Genomic DNA, 23,107 nt, shown 5'->3' on the forward strand with positions numbered 1-23,107 from the left:
CCCAGACTCTATGCTCTCAACATGCCCAGACTCTATGCTCTCAGCATGCCCAGCCTCTATGCTCTCAATATGCCCTGCCTCTATGCCCTCAACATGCCCAGCCTCTATGCCCTCAACATGCCCAGCCTCTATGCCCTCAACATGCCCAGCCTCTATGCCCTCAACATGCCCAGTCTCTATGCCCTCAACATGCCCAGCCTCTATGCCTCAACATGCCCCGCCTCTATGCCCTCAACATGCCCAGGCTTTATGCCCTCAACATGCCCAGCCTCTATGCCCTCAACATGCCCCGCCTCTATGCCCTCAACATGCCCCGCCTCTATGCCCTCAACATGCCCAGGCTCTATGCCTCAACATGCCCCGCCTCTATGCCCTCAACATGCCCCGCCTCTATGCCCTAAACATGCCCCGCCTCTATGCTCTCAACATGCCCCGCCTCTATGCTCTCAACATGCCCAGCCTCTATGCCCTCAACATGCCCCGCCTCTATGCCCTCAACATGCCCCGCCTCTATGCTCTCAACATGCCCAGCCTCTATGCTCTCAACATGCCCAGCCTCTATGCTCTCAACATGCCCCGCCTCTATGCTCTCAGCATGCCCAGCCTCTATGCTCTCAACATGCCCAGCCTCTATGCCCTCAACATGCCCAGCCTCTATGCTCTCAACATGCCCAGCCTCTATGCTCTCAACATGCCCCGCCTCTATGCTCTCAACATGCCCAGCCTCTATGCTCTCAACATGCCCAGCCTCTATGCCCTCAACATGCCCAGCCTCTATGCCCTCAACATGCCTAGCCTCTATGCCCTCAACATGCCCAGCCTCTATGCCCTCAACATGCCCAGCCTCTATGCCCTCAACATGCCCAGCCTCTATGCCCTCAACATGCCCAGCCTCTATGCCCTCAACATGCCCAGCCTCTATGCCCTAAACATGCCCCGCCTCTATGCTCTCAACATGCCCAGCCTCTATGCTCTCAACATGCCCAGCCTCAATGCTCTCAACATGCCCAGCCTCAATGCTCTCAACATGCCCCGCCTCTATGCTCTCAACATGCCCAGCCTCTATGCTCTCAACATGCCCCGCCTCTATGCTCTCAACATGCCTCATTCAACATATATATTTTAACCTTTATTAATTTACCGATATTTAACTAGGCAAGTCAGTTAAAATAACAAATTCGTATTTACAATGACGGACAAGGAACAGTGGGTTAACTGCCTTGTTCAGGGGCACAACGACAGATCTTTACCTTGTCAGCTCAGGGTAGCCTAGTGGTTAGAGCGTTGGACTAGTAACCGAAAGGTTGCAAGTTTGAATCCCTGAGCTGACAAGGTACAAATCTGTCGTTCTGCCCTTGAACAGGCAGTTAACCCACTGTTCCTAGGCCGTCATTGAAAATAAGAATTTGTTCTTAACTGACTTGCCTAGTAAAATAAAGGTAAAATAAAAATAAACAAATAAAAGGGATTCGATCTATCAACCTTTACAGTTACTGGCCCAACACTCTAACCACTATGCTATCTGCCACCCCAAAATATTGAGAGGGACTAATTGTTGAGAGTTTCTAGGTTTCCAGGAGGAACCACAGGTGAATTGGATTGTATTTGCTCAACAGAAAAATCAGAGAGGAGGCTTGGAAAACAAAACTGGAGACGCTTCAGCCAAGTCAAAAAAAGGAAGTAGGATCTTCGGCGTGGGAAGAAAATAAACATCTTAACAGAAATTCATTTGCAAAAGTACGCAACTCCCTGCAGTTTTCTCAAGTACGGTGTGATTATCTTATTTTTCATGTTAAATTATCATCTTGTTAAGGTTTTTAATTATAAGCCTCCTGATTGATCAAATATCTGCATCCTCTCTGAAGTAGTTGGATTATTACAGACCACAGGAGGCTGCTGGGGAAACCTTACCGTTTCTGTACATTACCACTTGCTTACAAGCCCTTAACCAACAATGCAGTTCCAGAGTATAGAAAATATTTACTAAATAAACTAAAGTTTTAAAAAATCAAATCAAAAAGTAACACAAGAAAATGACATAACAATAACAGGGCTATATACAGGGGTACCAGTACCGAGTCAATGTCTGGGGGTACAGGTTAGTCGAGATAATTTGTTCATGTATGTAGGGGTAAAGTGACTATGCATAGATAATAAACTGGGAGTAGCAGCAGTGTAAAAACAAAGGAGGGGGGGGGGGTCAATGTAAATTGTCCGGGTGGCCATATGATTAATTGTTCAGCAGTCTTATGGCTTGCAGGTAGAAGCTGTTAAGGAGTCTTTAGGATCTAGACTTGACGCTCCGGTACTGATGCCATGCGGTATCAGAGAGAACAGTCTGACTTGGGTGACTGGAGTCTGACCATTTTTGGGGCCTTCCTCTGACACCACCTAGTATATAGGTCCTAATAAATGGTCAGAATGGAACGGCATCAAACATATGGAAATGATGTGTTTGATGTATTTGACACCATTCCAGTAATGCTGCTCTAGCCATTAGCGCGAGCCCATTCTCCCCAATTAAGTCGCCGCCAATCTCCTGTGGTACAGACAGAGTGGCTATGAAAACAAATGAGGCCTACACTTTTTTAGAAAGGCTGTACACATCCACTCCGATTCTTTGGCAAACTAATGTTTTTTTACATTTTTATATCAGATGAATTGAATGACAAGATCATTTGGGTGCTCTCAAAACTTAACTCGATCTGTCATGTATTAATAAGGTTCCCTGATTTTTGAAATACTTCTTTAAATATTGACTATCCCTGGTCAAAGGACTCTCTTTACATTTCAAGACTGTTTTTCATTTCTAAACGATATGACCCCCATTAAGATGCCATTGATGGAATGGACAGTTCCATTTTTATCTGGTGTAAGACCTGGGTAGAAATACTGCTCATCCAACATTTACCAGAAAGGATGAGATAAGGACAGCTCTCTTTTTTAAATTGATGAAATAATTACCAATTCCTAACCCTATGCATGTAAGACATAATTCATGATTGAATGGACCTGATTGCCAGCATTAGACTGAAGTGTGAATTCAACCTACAATGACAGTTTTGCTATTTGAATGAATCAATAGACTGTTTTTGCTGCGTATGCAAACACTACATCAGCTTGGTCATCAGCTTCGTCAAGGAAAATGGGTTCACACACTGACAAGTTATATGATCCCTTCAATCATTCCAGACTGGATATTTATAATTGAGCTTGACTTGAGAAGCACAGGATAGCTGTTCAGACTTACCTTAGGCTAACCTTTCTTGATAGCTGGTTGGATTTCCAAGATTCAAAGAGGACATTCAGAGGAACCTGAATTAAGAGCTTCTGTACTGTTATAAACAAGTGAAAACCAATGCATTTTGGTCCTTGGCCTTAAATCAGAGTTAACAGACTGAAAAATATAATAAGGTTTACTTATCATGGTTAGGGAAGATCCAGATGCAGACAGTGTCGAGGTTACAAAAGTTTATTACTCGAACAGGGGACAGGCAAAATGCAAGGTCAAGGGCAGGCAGAGGTCAGTAATCCAGATCAGAGTCTAAAAGGTACAGAACAGCAGGTAGTCTCAGGGTCAGGGCAGGCAGAGGTCAGTAATCCAGATCAGAGTCTAAAAGGTACAGAAGGGCAGGCAGTCTCAGGGTCAGGGCAGGCAGTCTCAGGGTCAGGGCATGCAGTCTCAGGGTCAGGGCAGGCAGTCTCAGGGTCAGGACAGGCAGTCTCAGGGTCAGGGCAGGCAGTCTCAGGGTCAGGGCAGGCAGTCTCAGGGTCAGGGCAGGCAGTCTCAGGGTCAGGGCAGGCAGTCTCAGGGTCAGGGCAGGCAGTCTCAGGGTCAGGGCAGGCAGTCTCAGGGTCAGGGCAGGCAGTCTCAGGGTCAGGGTCAGGGCAGGCAGTCTCAGGGTCAGGGCAGGCAGTCTCAGGGTCAGGGTCAGGGCAGGCAGTCTCAGGGTCAGGGTCAGGGCAGGCAGTCTCAGGGTCAGGGCAGGCAGTCTCAGGGTCAGGGCAGGCAGTCTCAGGGTCAGGGCAGGCAGTCTCAGGGTCAGGGTCAGGGGGCAGGCAGTCTCAGGGTCAGGGCAGGCAGTCTCAGGGTCAGGGTCAGGGCAGGCAGTCTCAGGGTCAGGGTCAGGGCAGGCAGTCTCAGGGTCAGGGTCAGGGCAGGCAGTCTCAGGGTCAGGGCAGGCAGTCTCAGGGTCAGGGCAGGCAGTCTCAGGGTCAGGGCAGGCAGTCTCAGGGTCAGGGCAGGCAGTCTCAGGGTCAGGGCAGGCAGTCTCAGGGTCAGGGCAGGGCAGGCAGTCTCAGGGTCAGGGTCAGGGCAGGCAGTCTCAGGGTCAGGGTCAGGGTCAGGCAGTCTCAGGGTCAGGGTCAGGGCAGGCCTAGGTCAATAATCCAGTGTGGTGCAGAACTTGGCAAGGTGTCAACGCAGGCAGAATGTCAAAACTGTGAAAACTAGAAACAGACAGGAGCAAGAGGAAAACCGCTTGATGAACAAAACGAACTGGCAACAGACAAACAGAGAACACAGGTATAAATACACTGGGGATAATGGGGAAGATGGGCTAAACTTAGAAGGGGTTGGAGACAAGCACAAAGACAGGTGAAACATCAGGGCGTGACATTAATATACATTTCAGATTGGCCTCCTATGGGTTCAGGGACCAATCACAACAGATTTGATTTATTAAATGCATTGGAGATTTAATCAATAACATCTTTCGTTTGTATTTGCATTGTGATTGGTCCCTGAGCCCATAGAAGATCATTCTGAAATATATATGTATAAAAAAAAGCTACTCATGTAACCACGGTTTTATGAGTGGAGCGAAGCCCCAAAGGAGAGCTCCTATTGGTTTAACCTGAGGCCTCGCCCATCTGGGAAATTATTTCTGCATGCACCTGTAGCCAGTGAGAGTACTCACTGTAAAAAATGATCCTGTCATTCCCTGGCCATGGAGAGCCCTTGGTTCTCTATGGTATAGTAGGTCAGGGCGTGACTAGGGGGTGTTCTAGGTTCATTATTTCGATGTTGGTGCTCTTGGTGTAGTTCCCAATTAGAGGCAGCTGAGGTTCGTTGTCTCTAATTGGGGATCATACTTAAGGGTTCCCTGTATCCACCTGCTTTGTGGGATATTGTTTTGAGTTAGTGCATGTTGCACCGCTGATGTCATGCTTCGTTGTTTGTTTCTTTTTGTTTCGCTTAAATAAATATGTGGGACTTATTTCACACTGCTTGGTCCGTCTCTCCACACATCTGTGACAGAATATCCCACCAACAAAGGACCAAGCAGCGTGAACATGAGGTGAGGAAGTTTTGGACTTGGGAGGACATGAGAGGATGCGAAACCCTTCATTGGCAGAAGACGGAAGGAAAAAATGGAGGACAGTGACGACGCCAGGGTTCGCACCCACAGAAAGCTCAAGGACAATCCCAAGATTTTGGGGGGGAGGGGGCACGAAGAGTGGTCGGTGGAGCAAGCGGTCGAGCAGCAGAGAATGCCAGAGCCTGTGTGGGAGTCGATAGAGAAATTTATTGAGAGATACCGGAGAGAGGTTTTGGCAAGGAGTATGCTGCAGCGCAGTGGCGCTGAAGAGTGCAGGGGCACTGAAGAGCGCCTTCTCAGCCCTGTGCCATCTGTGCCAGCTCCACACACCAGGCCACCAGTGCACCTCCCCAGCCCGGTACATCCTGTGCCTGGTCCCTGCACTCGCCCTGAAGAGCCAGAGACTGTCAGGGAGGCCATGGTGAAGTTGGGAGAGAGATGTTGTGCAAGTGTGTTCTGCTCAACATCCGACCAGAGGATCCGGTTAGCAGTCTGGAGCAACGTGGGCCGGCTCCACGCTTCTGGCTTCCAGAACGCCTTCCCAGACTGGTGCGTCCTGTGTCTCCTCCTCGCACTCGTCCTGAAGTACGTGTCCCCAGTCCGGTACGTCCTGTGCCTGCTCCCCGCACTCGCCCTGAAGAGCGTGTCACCAGTCCGGTGCCACCTGTACCGTTCCCACGCATCAGGCCTCCAGTGCGCCTCTCCAGTCCGGTACATCCTGTGTCTCCTCCTCGCACTCTCCCTGAAGTGTGCCTTCCCAATCCGGTACGTCCTGTGCTTCCTCCTCGCACTCACCCTGAAGTGCGTGTCACCAGTCCGGTGCCACCTGTGCCGGCTCCACGCCCCGGGCCTCCAGTGCGCCTTCCCAGTCCGGTACGTCCCGTACCTGCTCTACGCACTGGGCGTCCAGTGCGCATTCACAGTCCAGAGCTTCTGGTGACGGTTCACAGTCCAGAGCTTCCGGCGACGGTCCCCAGTCCGGAACCTCCTGCGACGGCAGTAAGCATATCAAACATATAACATTAGTTCTGTAACTGATTACAGTAAGCAGTATCAATCATATAACATTAGTTCTGTAACTGATTACAGTAAGCAGTATCAATCATATAACATTAGTTCTGTAACTGATTACAGTAAGCAGTATCAATCATATAACATTAGTTCTGTAACTGATTACAGTAAGCAGTATCAAACATATAACATTAGTTCTGTAACTGATTACAGTAAGCAGTATCAATCATATAACATTAGTTCTGTAACTGATTACAGTAAGTATATCAAACTTATAACATTAGTTCTGTAACTGATTACAGTAAGCAGTATCAAACATATAACATTAGTTCTGTAACTGATTACAGTAAGCAGTATCAAACATATAACATTAGTTCTGTAACTGATTACAGTAAGCAGTATCAAACATATAACATTAGTTCTGTAACTGATTACAGTAAGCAGTATCAAACATATAACATTAGTTCTGGGACTTGAAGGACTTAAGCAGGTAAAAAAAAAAACTGTTCTGAACCTGATAAAATGAAAGGAATTTTTGAGATCCTGTTGTTTGCACTTAATCTATTTGAGTTTTTAATGCACTAAATGTGACGTATATTATACTTAAATGATACTCCTGGTTGGATTTAGTTAAAAGGTTGATGCAAATAGTTACCTACACTTTTTTTATTAAAAGGGGCGCAATATTTTTTACAGTGCAGGAGCCCCTATATAATGGGGTGCAACCCCTCAATCTGTCTCCCGAATATTATCTTCAGCAAGACAACTGAGGTCGGCAGGGCTCATAGTCCTATGGGGCTTCGCTCCACTCAGAGAACCATGGTTACGTGAATAACCTTTGTTCTAACTCGTGGAGCTCGCCCCGTAGGAGGGCTAGCTCTTATTGGTATAGGGCGTAGCTCTGCGAGCCAGAAAATGTACTCCCTGCCAAATCAAACACTTCCCGCATAATGAAAAGGTCTGATCCAACTCAGGCCAAGACTTAGAGTCAACAGTGTGTAAAAAACAATGCCTCAATCACTGTGTTCCCTGGTCAATATTCCACAACCAGTCAATAACTGGGGGACCGAAAAAAATCTGTAAAATTGTATCTGCAGTCCATAACCATGAAAAACACTCTCTCTGTTTGTCCTCCATGGAGAGGGATGTATCAAATACATATTTCTAACAGCCCATAACCCACACTCCGCGCTTACATCCTCTCAACAGCAACACTGAGTAGAGACTGTGCGAAACAGCTTGAGGACACATCCAATAAATAATAGCTGATAAAAGGGGAAGCTACGACCACATCGTTACCATACAAATATCCTCCACTCCCACACCACATCTCTACCATACAAACATCCTCCACTCCCACACCACATCGCTACCATACAAATATCCTCCACTCCCACACCACAGAGGCTGCCATTCCACGTGGCACACAAATGACTGGGGCGATGACCTGGCTCAGCAGCTCCCGAGTGACTCAGCGGTCTAAGGCACTGCATCTCAGTGCTTAGACTAGTGACTACAGACACTCTGGTTTGAATCCAGCTGTATCACAACTGGCCGTGATTGGGAGTCCCATAGGACAGTGCACAATTGGCCCAGCGTCGTCAGGGTTTGGCCGGTGTAGGCCGTCATTGTAAATAACAATTTGTTCTTAAGTGACTTGCCTTTTTAACTAATTGTCGCTGTGCGTTCCACATAGCATTACCAAAGAACGCACTGGACATAGGTTATGAAGCCGTTTCTCTCCTTCCTCATTGTGAGGAGCGGGAGAGAAAGCCTGCAATTCCAAGATCTGTGAGCTCTTAATTATCTTAAACAAAAAAGATGGATGAGGACATAACCCAGCTCTGCTCAAATCACCATTAATGGCACGGCAGTCAGGTGAAGTGGACAGAGCGTACAATCCCTGACTCGGTTAGCGGAGGTCAAGGCAAGTAACAAAATGCTGTCTTGAGATACAGCATCTTGAGTGAAATCTGCGTCAAGGGCTCGAAGGGGGGCTCACATAGCACCTGGAGCACCAATGCCAAATCCCATTGGAGAACAGTAGTCCTGGTCACCGGTCTTAGTCTCCGTGTCCCCAAAAGGAACTGTTTAACAAGTGAATGGCTGAAAACAGACACCGTACCTTAACCCTCATGACAAGCTGAAATCACAGAGGCTTTTACTTTAACAGTAGCTGATGAATGTAGCTTCTCGAAATAGGTACCATGGGAATGAGAGAATTACTCTCCACCTGGCAACACACAGGGTCCGCATTCTCTCCAACACACCATTGTGTAAAGAAGTTCCATTTACTTGCATAGGTCTTGGAAGTGGAACTAGCCTGCGTGCCCTGTATCGTGCCGATGACAGCGGCCGATTACCCGCTCCTCGCTAACTTGTTCCCTCTCAGGAACCAAGCCGTCAGTGGTCGGTCCAGCACAGGCCATTAACCTATTGAGTCTCCCGCCTCAAATAGGGCATCCTGATGATATGGAATTGGCTAAGGTAGCAAAACTAACATCTGGACCATCTCTGCAAGCCATGGAGCTCCCAGGCAATTGGGAGGTATCAGAATGATTGACAGTCCCTCTGATTTTCGTCTGTGACAGAAGTGGGAGAATGGATGGAAATGGAGGGAAAGCATACAGAACGCCTTTCGGTCATGGGCTGTAGGCAAAAGCATCTGTCCACAAAGGGAATTTGTCCTGCGCGAGGAGCGAGAATAAAAGGAGGAAGTGCGCATTGGCCCACGAAGCAAACTGGTCCACATCTCCCGAATTGTTCCCATAACTGGAGAACAATGTTGGGGTGTAGGCGCCATTCCTCCGAGACGTGAGATCCTCATTGAGGTAGCCTGGAATGTGGTCAGCTGTCAATGAGCAAAGGCACCTGTGTGCCTATAACCACCGGCTCCCTGATATCTGATGGAGAGCAGGAGAACTGACTCGCCCTTGACGGTTGATGTATGCTGCTGTAGTTCAATTGTCTGACCAGACCAATACATTGAGACACCAAAACCGAAGAGCGAAAATGCTGTCAAAGCAGCAGCACTTTCTCTTTGCTTTGCTTTTCTTTGCTATAGGAGATTGATGTGGCGATTCTCCAATGGAGACCACACATCCCCCACTGCCCGAGTCTGGCACGTTCCTTACCCATCCAGTCAGAGAACCATCTTTGTAGACTTGAATACGAGAGGAGACTCTTCTCGCCGAAATGCCACACATCAGGGCATATACTGTAGGTCTCGCCAATGGACCAGGTCCAACCCCGAGAGCGATGGGAGCGACAAAACATCCGGAGACAGTGGCGCACAGGGTCCAGCCGCAGCTGAGCGAACCATGATTGCAGCCTGCGCATGTTCAATAGCCCCAATGGGACTACAGTGTGGGCCGATGACATGAATTCTAACAGGGACCTTACCGAGCTCGTTGTCAATATGCGCATCAGATGGAATCGCCTGAGAGGTGGAATTTCTCTTCTGTGTTTCTGATATCAAACATGGTTGTGGTGTCTAACTGCTTTCAGAGATGTCTAACTCCTCCCCCTGGTGTCAAACTGCTCCCCTTGGTGTCAAACTGCTCCCCTTGGTGTCTAACTGCTCCCCTTGGTGTCTAACTGCTCCCCTTGGTGTCTAACTCCTCCCCCCGGTGTCGAACTGCTCCCTCTAACCAAGAAATAGGGTGAATGTTTGTGATGGAATTTATCAGAAGTTACCATGTCCTTATGACAAACAGACAACACATGCTCCACCACCTCTCCAACAAGAGAGTGGGGAGCAACGTAAAATAAAATATTCTTCGCCAGCTCTCCTGCGTCATGTCAGATGCAGGGTCGCTTCCGGTTACGAGGGGTTCTGCTTGATCATTTGCATGCGCTGTCTGGCCCTGCAGAGCGGTGGTGGGAGTTTTAGTCACTGGATGGGCAGCCTTGACAGGAGGGAATGTTGCTACGCGCTCCTCCTTGTCTACGAGCTTTGCGTATTTGCGACTTGCCTGGGCTGACGGACGAGGCTAAGGATGCGGCGGAATGTTCTATTTCACCACGGGCAGGTGTTTCAGCAGCTGCTGTCTCCCCTTTCTCTAACGTCCCAAGATGGTCTCTAGTCTCCAGCATAGTGGAGCCGAAGAGGGCCTCCTACTTATTCTAGTCACTCTCCCTCATGGAGATGAAGGATAGCCATAGGTGTCGGTGCATGACCACAGAGGCGGACACTACATCTGCATCCTCTCCTGTAATGGCGACATTACCTACCTGTCATCAGATTGGAGAGAGGCTGTCAGGATTGCCCTATTACTGGCTCCAGTCTGAGGACAAAAGTCTTTTTGACGAACTGGGCTGTGACTCTGTCCTTCTGAAATGGTAGCATGGCCTTCTTGTTAGATGACCATGAACACAAACCTGGGACCAGATGCGAGACAAGGTTTCATCCATATTGATGTGTGACCAAGGTTTCATCCCAGTTGGGAATCACCTGCCTAATCTTCTCTTGGAGGTCCACCACTCTGGTAAACAGGAAGAAAGCCTTTGCCGGTGCCGCAGCTGACATCGGTTTGTCCCACTCGCCCTCTAGAGATCCGCTGAGGGCAGGTATGGAGGGGGCGATCGGTTCCTCCCTCTTCACCGGTGGCTCGTAGGGGCAGCAAACACAAAGGCTGGACTAATTGTTCACCAGAGGGGGCGGAAGCAGAATAGCAAGGCCCCTTCTATGAGCTCATAGATATCCACCTGCAGAGAGGATCCCAGAGCAGTCCTCATTGTCTTGGATAGGCGAGGTTGAAGTTCCCCACCATCCTGAAGTGGAAGGGGGGTACCTGTCCCTGGGTCAATGGAATTAGCTGGTCCAAAGGGCCACATTTCATTTCCCCATCCTCGTCTTCCTCTTCAGCATCATCATCAGATACATCCTCATAATATGAGGCCATCAGAGAAAACGTGTCTTCGATGGGGTTCTTCTCACCAAAAAAATGCCCAGCGTCTCTGCCTCTCCTCCAAAGGAAGGATGGTGCAGACCAGGCAAACTGGAGCATCCTTAATGCCCTACCCAACATTTTCAGCTCCCAAAAACACCTAACAGATGTTGTGTAGGTGTACAGACGCCACCATAGCGGAACAGCAACGCATAGCCCTTAAAAGGGCTTTTGGTGGTGGAGTGAGAGCTCCAATGCCAGGCGTGCTCATGTTGGCTTGGTTACTCGGTTATTAAGACAGGAATCGCCAGGATGTATTACTTTCTTCAATTCTTCTCAACGGTCTTCAAGTCTTGTTGGGTTTTTATTTTTTTTATTTCACCTTTATTTAACCAGGTAAGCTAGTTGAGAACAAGTTCTCATTTACAACTGCAACCTGGCCAAGATAAAGCATAGCAATTCGACACATACAACAACACAGAGTTACACATGGAATAAACAAAAGACTGGGTGTTTTGCAAATGTTGAACTTATAACATGGCTACTAATACTGGAAAAGCTCATTTAAAGTCAGAGTATGCCGTTTTGACCATATTCTTGCAGACAAATGTAATGTGAATGTAAAATGTACCTGGGTGACTTCACACTAAATGTCATGTAGTTTGCTCATACCTCAAGTTATCCGTCTGTAACTTTGCACATACACGGATGCCATATTGTGGACACCATCAGAATTAGAACCATAATGATGGCTAGATGTGGGACCTTTCTGTTGTATTTCAAAGACTGATAGAATTTAGTTTTTCTTTGTATTTTCTTCTACCAGATCTATTGTGGTATATCCTCCTACATTCCTTTCATATTTCCACAAACGTCAAAGAGTTTCCTTTCAAATGGTACCAAGAATATGCATATCCTTGCTTCAGGGCCTGAGCTACAGGCAGTTAGATTTGGGTATGTCATTTTAGGCAAAAATGAAAAAAAACGTTTTTTTTTATTGAACTAGGCAAGTCAGTTATTGAACAAATTCTTGTTTACAATGACAGCCTACCCCGGCCAAACCCTAACCCGGACAACACTGGGCCAATTGTGTGCTGCCCTATGGGCCTCCCAATCACGGCCGGTTGTGATACAGTCTGGAATCGAACCAAGGTCTGTAGTGATGCCTCTACCACTGAGATGCAGTGCCTTAGACTGCTGCACCACTCGAGAGTTAGCCTATCAGAATGTTCTTCTGACTCCATAAAGATAATTGGAAATATACAAGAACACCATAGTTGAGTTACAGTAATAAGCAATTAAGAAATGTCTGGCAATAGAATTCTAAATACAAGTGTATTTAATTACTTTGTAAAGCAAGTGGCTTTGAGAGAGAGAGAGAGAGAGAGAGAGAGAATCTCACCACAGCAAGTCAGGAACATAGGAACAGTGAATCTAACACCCTTTTAGAAACATCTGAGTTGTTTGGATTCAGAATCTGAGTTGTTGACCAATAGTATTGCTGTAGAGTTAACCTCCAATCAACATGGAGAATGCTGAATTCTTAAGATAACACAGAGGAACTGATTGCATGTAGTTGATGAGAAGAGTCACTTCGGGGGGCCTTACAGTTCTACGACAACAAACAAATAGAGCCCACACCTTTATTCACAAACAACGTTTTGTTGATGACCATATGTCATTTCATGCTAATTTTGCATGCATTTTTAATCTATTTCAATTTCAGCTTTTTATTGATTCATCAGCAATGTGTTTTGTCTGAGATGCAGTATACTGTACTTCATTGATTCTCCACATTCTGACGTCATCTATTTGACAGTGAGTAAATCTGTGCGATGCTTGACGTTTTCTGTGTTTCCAAGGTTGGCAGACAGACATACAGTATATACTGTCATGCAATGAGAGGTGGTTGACACTAAAGTGTTGACATTTTTTGTCTCGTTTCACAATTTTTCTCTTTTGTGGAACTATATTTATGTCAGTGGGATGAGCATCTGTCCTTTTCAGTGTCCGCTATGCTTATACAGCTCTCGGAGATGCAACAACCGCAACCAGGTGTTGATCACGTGAGCTCCTAGGTGACGTCACCAGGCTAAATTCCCCGGCTTGAAGTCTTTGTCCAGCGGCTCAGTATTATACTACTGTATAAAATCACATATATAGTTAAAAAGAAAGCTCCGTTCTTCTGTCCTTTCTACCATAGAGCCAACAATCAGTTACTACCCCTGGCCAAGGCCCACGACAGGGTCAATAGAAGCAATTAGATGGATTGAATCACTGGGATTTAGAGCCGTGACATCATTAGCTAGCGACAGATAATAACTCAATTCCGAGTGGCCTTTTATTTAGTGTGTGGTTTTATGTACAGCTCCTATATCACCCAGTTGTTTCTGGGCCTTGAGCAGGAAATGTGCAGTGGCTACTGTCACTCTTTCATTAAGGGTTATAAACCGGACTATTTGTCATTGCTGTCCTCTGGTATGACGTCATGGAAGGATAGCATCTGAATGCCTTCAGGATCAACTTTATACCTAAAACCGGACTCTAACCAATAGGGTGAAAACCACTAAAACTGATCTTAGATCATTGTTCAAGTGGCAACTTCATACAACTCCTTTTGAAACCTAGTTAACTGTCTTGACCATTCCCACACTGAACCTTCCAAATGGAAGTTTGACCATAGTACTGGTTCTAATTCTCTGATTTCTCCTGTGTTCCAGAACCTTCTGACGAGAGTGAGGCAGGCTACCTGTGACTGCAGGCAGTAGCCCGTCTACAGCAGCTGTGTGTGAGGCTGAGGAAGAGACTACTACCACTCCTGAGGCTGAGTCCAGGTGAGAGTGAGGCAGGCTACCTGTGACTGCAGGCAGTAGCCCATCTACACCAGCTGTGTGTGAGGCTGAGGAAGAGACTACTACCACAGAGACCCCAGCTACTTCTCAGCAAACCAAGCTTGGCTTACATCTGGATTATTATTGAATGGTAATGTCATCAGGAAGTATAAAAGAGATAAGAATGTCATTGTTCAAGGCTGAGATGACCTCATAGGTATTACACCTATGTTGACTTAATGTTTGCTGCTTGGCAAAGATTTTACATACCGGATTTGCATAGCATTGTATGGATTTTCTATTTTGTTTGAAAGACAACGCCTAAGCTTGATCACACTGATATTAGTTTCATTTGTATATTAGTCATGCAACTTCCTCAGCATATTGAATTACTATTGATAAGTTCAGTATATGATACGCAGTTGACGTACCAATTATAACTTATTATAACCAATTACAACGTCTCACTTATTAAGAACTATCTTGATTGTTATTTTCAGGATCCATATTTAACTTCACGGCACCAGGTCCTAAATTTAGTCCAAGTCTCTTTGCTCAGTCAGACCTAATCCTGTCCTATAGACTCCATGACTCGTATTTCAAGAGTAGAGGTGTTCAACTCTGGTGTCTCTGACCAATTTATTGTGCAACAAAGGCACATTCTAGGGAACTAATGATGATAATTCTCTCTCTTTTGCTTTCTCTCCTTCATCCCTTCATCTCTTCCTCTTCCCCATGGACCCAATGTCCCAGAACTCGTCTCTGTCCTACTCCCAGGAGGTGTGTGGAGGAGGAGGAGTGCTCTCCTCGGCCCTCTGTGGTGGAGTGCACCGTCCAGAGACCCAGAGTGGACAGACAAGATGGAGATGATGCCTCGAAACGGTCTGTATCTGTTGGTGTGGTTTGTCAGTGTTATTCGTAAAATTACTCATTTCTAACTTACACTCAGAAAAAAAGGTTCCATATAGAGTCTAAAAGGGTTCTTTGACTGTCCCCATAGGAGAACCCTTTAAAGAACAATTTTTGTTTCCAAGTAGACTCCTTTTGAGTTCCATGTAGAACCCTTTCCACAGAAGGTTCTACATGGAACCCAAAAGATTTCTACCCGGAACCGAAAAGGGTTCTCTCTCCTATGAGGACAGCCAAAGAACCCTTTTGGAACTATTTTTTTTCTCAGTGTTCTCATATCATTTTTACCGCTTGCCTGTGATCTCATCAGCAGTATCTGATGGTGTCCTCTCTGTCTCTGTCTATCTCTCATCCTCTTATACAGTGTGGTATGCGCTATCGTGATATTCGGTAGCAATAAAGGATGCCACTGAAGTGTCTCTACCCACATCAGATGGTGTGAAGTTGCTCCAGCTCTCTCTCTCTCTCTCTCTCTGCAGTATGTTCGAGCGTGATATTCAGTAGCTATAAAGGATGCCACTGAAGTGTCTCTACCCACATCAGATGGTGTGAAGTTGCTCCAGCTCTCTCTCTCTCTCTCTAAGGTTTTCCAGGCAACATTATAAATGAACTAAAATGTTATTTCTCTCCCGCTCTTCTTTCTCCCTCCCTCCCTCCCTCCCTCCCTCCCTCCCTCCCTCCCTCCCTCCCTCCCTCCCTCCCTCCCTCCCTCCCTCCCTCCCTCCCTCCCTCCCTCCCTCCCTCCCTCCTCCCTCCCTCCCTTCCTCCTTATCTCCTTCCTTCCTCCCTCCTCCCTCCTCCCTCCCTCCCTCCCTCCCTTGGTCCTGCTCAGAGACATTGGTCTGGAACGACACCAGCCTGGAGAGGATGGAGCTGGTACATCACAACACCCCTCAATAGGAACATCTATATGAATATTTACTGATCCACCGACACAGGTAGCAGACACAAGGTGAAGACAAACAGACACAGACACATCATTACTCTGGTCTCTTATGCCTCCATTCCTGATTCTTCATGGTTCACATGTTATTGTATATTTGACATCAATCCACTGTATTTTATAAAGCCCTTTTAACATCATCAGTTATAGATACCCAGCCTAAAAACCAAAAGAGCAAGCATTGCTGATGTAGAAGCCATTCTGTCATTCTGCAACATCCACGATAATGCTGCTCTCTCTCTCTGTCTGTGTCTGTCTGTGTGTGTGTGTGCGCGCTGTGGGGTCACCTTTCGCCCTCTCCCCTCGCACTCTCCTTCCTCCCTCTGCTACGTGTTTGTGTGTGTGTGCGCGCTGTGAGGTCACACGACACACTCACACACCGATTGTGACATGTAGAGTCATTTGTCATGAGTATCCTGTTCATTCAGAGGGCCGGTTTCTCTGTAGGGACTGTACTCTTGTCAAGCCAAGACCCTCCTGCAGTAGCAGGTTAATACACGCCCTGAGCATCGCATCGCTCCAAGCTGTTCTGTCATCTTTAACTAGCTTGCTGTGCCACTGCCAGGCTTCTTCAGGACTCTCCTGTAAAACCGTATTTAGTCTAGCCTGGCAGTGGGAGGGGTATCTGCTGCCCTCTGGTGGTAAATGGGTGCTATTGTCTGCTTGTGTCTTAGAGGGAGAGGGGTCCATCATTGATGATTGATGTTGATTGGTGTTTATGTTTTTTTTTCCGGGGATGGAAGCTGCAGGTCTGGATGGAGACACTGGCTGACATCATGACCTATCACAAAAACTGTTCCTCAGACTATTAAATCAAGAATAGTCTGATTGGAGACACTATTAGCCTATCACTTGTGAATGATATATGTGACCGACCAGCAGAAAAATTTGAAAACTTACATTGGATAAAAGTAGAGACTCAGAGCTACAAAATGGTAAACCATACACTACATTTGAGGAACAATGGGAAAGTAATTTTGCTTTGAAAGTTGATAAACTTGCTAACTAACTTTTGAGAAAATGGCATTTGAGTCTTCTGGTGCTACTATTGGAGAGCCCTTCTTTGTCTACACCCATTCATCATTGTTCACACCCTCTTAGGCTTCAGCCCCACCCATCTCTTTAAGGGTTGATCCGAGCAGTCTGTACTAACAACAGAAGTCAAGCACCCAAGCTAACTTGCTAGCTACTTCCAGACACAAATGAGAGAACAGCTCACTGAACATTACTCTCCCTAGCAGAGCTGGTTAGGCTGTTATGTTATCCAGAGCGTTGGTGACTGCAACTGTGCTGTCAGATTGTCCATTCTTAAATTAAAAACGTGTCCTTCTCAAAGCGTTCAGAACGCACACCGGACACTCTGGCCGATGAGTAGGGTTGAGCTGATCATTTGAACATTTGTGCTTGTAGCCTACTGCCGTGTGTGCGTTGCTGTGCTTAAAATAGCCTAATAGTTTATCAACATTTTCAGCTAAATGTTCTCATCTGTTGCGTCAGGCACATTGCTTAAAACAGTTTTTTGATGCTAGTGGTTGTATTAATTTGGGATCTATCGCACCCCACAACTGTCCCAGACAGTTGTGGGAATAAAATAGAATATGTCAACTTTTATACCATGGGGGATAGTAGACTGACATAGACTAGTGCTTTTGCTGTTCATTAGGCCTCACGTATCTTGTTATCTGACTAAAAGTTAATGTGGACAGTTCTTTCAATATCTTCAATATGCATCTCGTAATTTGATAAGGACTCGACCGATTGCATCCCCGATATGTCTGTCTTCACTTGTAGCCTGCGAGAATGATCTGCTCACGTGACGGAGAGCCATGTGAGTAGAGATGCGTCAAAGGGAATTATAAAATATGATTTCCACCCCAAGGGCACAACGCCCACTGGCCGCAAAAGTCCTGGCTTTTTTTTTAGGGGGCATTACGGCCACAATAAGGGGATCCAGCCGGGAAATTCGAGGCATTATCATGTGCTTGTCAAATTGTGAATGAGAGACTGATGAAGTGTGTACAACCTGCCAAAATAAAAATCAGAGCTCATGCCTTTCATGTGACTTTTTTCAAATCATCATTAGAGTCGCATCATGCATCCTTAGAATGTATTAAAAATCAAAACATATAGCCTGACATTTGTATCATAACTAAAGTTACATGAATACCTTCAACTGAAGCATACAGGAGTACCTGTGTCTTTGTTAACCACTCAACACAGAATAGCTGCATGTGAGCACTCCCTCAACTTATTTGGAGAAAATATCCCTTCTATTTTATTCAGCTAGGTTCATTTTATTCTTCATACTATAAAATAATATGAAATAATGCCACAGAATTCTAAGCAAATCTTTTCTGCTAAATTAACATGTAGCCATAATGTAGGCACAGCCACATGGCATAGCCAGATCAGAGACTAACTTATGGACAACTCAGAGAATGCTATTCTACTACATTTTCTTCATATCATGTTCCTTTAAACCTGTCTAAAATAAATAATGGCTTTAATTGTGATGTTGTAGGCTATATTACATGGCTTTATTAGACTTTTAAACCTGTAAATGTTCCAAAGGTCTGTGTTAGTGGCTTGTAAGGCTATGTGTTGGATCCAGAAGAGATGTTAAATGTGTTTGTTAATTAACGGTCAATTACAGTGAGATCGGCAGTTGACAATCAAAGTTTCCTGACCGCCACAGCCCTAGGCCCATCCCAAGTGCTGATCACCTTGAGGGTTGTTTGCATCTGGAACCTTCCATCGTGAAACAAGGGAATAATATTGTTGTTAGTGAACTGACTGTATGCAGAATAGTCCACAATGTCTGCAGTGCTATATGTGAACTGAAAGACAAATACATCAAGTTCCCTGATGCTTCCTGCCAAAACCAACTTCAAGGTACACTTCCATGAATATAGATACTTCCCTGGAGTCATTGGCTGTATAGAGGGATGTCATATTCACATCAAGTGTCCCTCTACAGCAGATGCTGAGGTGTGCAGGAATCGTAAAAAAACGGGTTATTTGCAGATCTCCAACATTGTTGCACATTAGAAAGGTGTAACTCATGACTCAATGATTTTCCAAAACTCCTCTTTGTATGCCCAGCTCGAAGAAGGACAACATAGTGGAGTCATACTTGGTGACAGTGGGCATGCACAGACCAACTCCTTGTTTACCCTCTATCTTCATGCAATAGGACCTGAGCAACAACGATACGACAAAGCTCACATCAGCATCAGCGGTGTAGTAGAGCGCATGTTTGGTGTATGGAAGGTGTTCAGTGTCTCAGAAACACATGGCGCTTTCAACCAAGAAGATGCTGCAATGCAACAGCAGTTATTCACAATGACCTCAAACAGCATGGCTGCCCAATGCTTCACAATGCCCTCAAACAGCATGGCTGCCCAGATCTTCACAATGACCTCAAACAGCATGGCTGCCCAGATCTTCACAATGACCTCAAACAGCATGGCTGCCCAGATCTTCACAATGACCTCAAACAGCATGGCTGCCCAGATCTTCACAATGACCTCAAACAGCATGGCTGCCCAGATCTTCACAATGACCTCAAACAGCATGGCTGCTCAGATCTTCACAATGACCTCAAACAGCATGGCTGCCCAGATCTTCACAATGACCTCAAACAGCATGGCTGCCCAGATCTTCACAATGACCTCAAACAGCATGGCTGCTCAGATCTTCACAATGACCTCAAACATGGCTGCCCAGATCTTCACAATGACCTCAAACAGCATGGCTGCCCAGATCTTCACAATGACCTCAAACAGCATGGCTGCTCCAGATCTTCACAATGACCTCAAACAGCATGGCTGCCCAGATCTTCACAATGACCTCAAACAGCATGGCTGCCCAGATCTTCACAATGACCTCAAACAGCATGGCTGCCCAGATCTTCACAATGACCTCAAACAGCATGGCTGCCCAGATCTTCACAATGACCTCAAACAGCATGGCTGCCCAATGCTTCACAATGACCTCAAACAGCATGGCTGCCCAGATCTTCACAATGACCTCAAACAGCATGGCTGCCCAGATCTTCACAATGACCTCAAACAGCATGGCTGCCCAGATCTTCACAGTGATCTCAAACAGCATGGCTGCCCAGATCTTCACAATGACCTCAAACAGCATGGCTGCCCAGATCTTCACAATGACCTCAAACAGCATGGCTGCCCAATGCTTCACAATGACCTCAAACAGCATGGCTGCCCAGATCTTCACAATGACCTCAAACAGCATGGCTGCCCAGATCTTCACAATGACCTCAAACAGCATGGCTGCCCAGATGCTTCACAATGCCCTCAAACAGCATGGCTGCCCAGATCTTCATTGACCTCAAACAGCATGGCTGCCCAATGCTTCACAATGCCCTCAAACAGCATGGCTGCCCAGATCTTCACAATGACCTCAAACAGCATGGCTACCCAGTGGTTCACAATGACCTCAAACAACATGGCTGCCCAGTGGTTCACAATGACCTCAAACAGCATGGCTGCCCAGATCTTCACAATGACCTCAAACAGCATGGCTACCCAGTGGTTCACAATGACCACAAACAACATGGCTGCCCAGTGGTTCACAATGACCTCAAACAGCATGGCTACCCAGTGGTTCACAATGACCACAAACAGCAAGGCTGCCCAGATCTTCACAATGACCTCAAACAGCATGGCTGCTCAGATCTTCACAATGACCTCAAACAGCATGTCTGCCCAGATCCTCGCATTGAAGATGAGGACGACCCAGATGTTCCCACAGTTGAGGCAGACAATGACAGAAATGAACAAGCCTGTATAGACACCTTCGCTATGCAACACTTCTCACAACAAATATGTCTCAAGTAATTGAAGCAAACAATAGCCATGGACTTGTCACAAAAAGGTTTTAAATTAACAAATGAAAATATCGGGACTCAACTCCGCATGAAGACCATTGGTACTGCTGCTGGTTCATGTTTCTGTCCTCCTCCTTCAAACTGTTGAGCGTGAAAATCCCAGCAGTGTTGCTGTTCTTGACACAAACCGGTGCGCCTGGCACCTACTACCGGGCCTCACTGTGTGGTGTCAAACAAAAAATAAATAATTCAAAATGACTTCTATTTGTAAAAGTGGCCTAACAACAGTATCATACCTGAAGTTGTTTTAGCTTCCTTCTATTTACATATTACAGATGGTGATTACAGATGGTGGTCCAGGCTTTCTTTCATTACAGATGGTGGTCCAGGCTTTCTTTCATTACAGATGGTGGTCCAGGTGTTCTTTCATTACAGATGGTGGTCCAGGCGTTCTTTCATTACAGGTGGTGGTCCAGGTGTTCTTTCATTACAGATGGTGGTCCAGGTGTTCTTTCATTACAGATGGTGGTCCAGGTGTTCTTTCATTACAGATGGTGGTCCAGGTGTTCTTTCATTACAGATGGTGTCCAGGTGTTCATTCATTACAGATGGTGGTCCAGGTGTTCATTCATTACAGATGGTAGTCCAGGTGTTCTATCATTACAGATGGTGGTCCAGGTGTTCTTTCATTACAGATGGTGTTCCAGGTGTTCTTTCATTACAGATGGTGTCCAGGTGTTCTTTCATTACAGATGGTAGTCCAGGTGTTCATTCATTACAGATGGTAGTCCAGGTGTTCTATCATTACAGATGGTGGTCCAGGTGTTCATTCATTACAGATGGTGGTCCAGGTGTTCTATCATTACAGATGGTGGTCCAGGTGTTCTATCATTACAGATGGTGGTCCAGGTGTTCTATCATTACAGATGGTGGTCCAGGTGTTCTATCATTACAGATGGTGGTCCAGGTGTTCTATCATTACAGATGGTGGTCCAGGTGTTCTATCATTACAGATGGTGGTCCAGGTGTTCTATCATTACAGATGGTGGTCCAGGTGTTCTATCATTACAGATGGTGGACCAGGTGTTCTATCATTACAGATGGTGGTCCAGGTGTTCTATCATTACAGATGGTGGTCCAGGTGTTCTATCATTACAGATGGTGGTCCAGGTGTTCTATCATTACAGATGGTGGTCCAGGTGTTCTTTCATTACAGATGGTGGTCCAGGTGTTCTATCATTACAGATGGTGGTCAAGGTGTTCTATCATTACAGATGGTGGTCCAGGTGTTCTATCATTACAGATGGTGGTCCAGGTGTTCTTTCATTACAGATGGTGGTCCAGGTGTTCTATCATTACAGATGGTGGTCCGGGTGTTCTATCATTACAGATGGTGGTCCAGGTGTTCTATCATTACAGATGGTGGTCCGGGTGTTCTATCATTACAGATGGTGGTCCGGGTGTTCTATCATTACAGATGGTGGTCCAGGTGTTCTATCATTACAGATGGTGGTCCAGGTGTTCTATCATTACAGATGGTGGTCCAGGTGTTCTATCATTACAGATGGTGGTCCGGGCGTTCTATCATTACAGATGGTGGTCCAGGTGTTCTATCATTACAGATGGTGGACCAGGTGTTCTATCATTACAGATGGTGGTCCAGGTGTTCTTTCATTACAGATGGTGGACCGGGCGTTCTTTCTGTTGTTTTCTGTCTGTTGTTTTCTGTTGGTGAATCATGCCGTCTGTTGTTTTCTGTTGGTGAATCATGCCGTCTGTTGTTTTCTGTTGGTGAATCATGCCGTCTGTTGTTTTCTGTTGGTGAATCATGCCGTCTGTTGTTTTCTGTTGGTGAATCATGCTGTTTGTTCTCCATAATTGGGTGGTTTGACACAATCTGCTTCAAAAGTATTTTTTTCAAAGTCACCGAAATTCTTTGAACGTTGTCTTTTACCTCTGTCCATTGTTTAGTTTAGGTGGCTGAGGTGACTTGCTCCAATTCCACACAATGCTTATGTAGAAGTGTCCCATCCATGTTTTTTAGTGCACATTGTTAATCTAATCAGTCTTCACAAAGATGAACTGGTTAGTCCTTACTTACCTTAATACTCCCTAGTCTAGAACTAATTCTTAATGTATCTGGATTAATTTAATAAGTAGACTTAGTCTTGACTCTGTCCGGGAAACTGCCCCTATGAGAGTTAGAGGAGGGTAGGTGAAGATTCCTTTTGTAAGATGAATCATATCTATATGCCTAATTGTTGTTGCTTGTAGATATCATGGTACTTGTTTTACTGTTGCACATGAGTACAGGTTTAAGGACTTGTTTCTATTCCTGTCTCCAGGGAGAG

At 45.9% G+C, this 23,107-nt stretch overlaps 1 long non-coding RNA gene across 3 annotated transcripts; it reads left to right on the forward strand.

The window, feature by feature from the left end:
• Window positions 1–6,143: 6,143 nt before the first annotated feature.
• On the forward strand, window positions 6,144–16,870 carry LOC112227633. Of its 3 annotated transcripts, XR_002949897.1 has the most exons (5): window positions 6,144–6,320; window positions 13,942–14,203; window positions 14,806–14,934; window positions 15,794–15,913; window positions 16,648–16,870. It is a non-coding gene; the product is annotated as an uncharacterized LOC112227633 (long non-coding RNA). The 3 variants fall into 3 exon arrangements; XR_006080264.1 differs by lacking the exons at window positions 6,144–6,320; window positions 13,942–14,203 and having other exon boundaries at window positions 14,219–14,934; XR_002949898.2 differs by lacking the exons at window positions 6,144–6,320; window positions 13,942–14,203 and having other exon boundaries at window positions 14,219–14,934; window positions 16,654–16,870.
• The last annotated feature ends 6,237 nt before the right edge of the window (window positions 16,871–23,107 follow it).

This window comes from Oncorhynchus tshawytscha, linkage group LG29 (genome assembly GCF_018296145.1).
Source record: "Oncorhynchus tshawytscha isolate Ot180627B linkage group LG29, Otsh_v2.0, whole genome shotgun sequence".
NCBI classification, from domain to species: domain Eukaryota; kingdom Metazoa; phylum Chordata; class Actinopteri; order Salmoniformes; family Salmonidae; genus Oncorhynchus; species Oncorhynchus tshawytscha.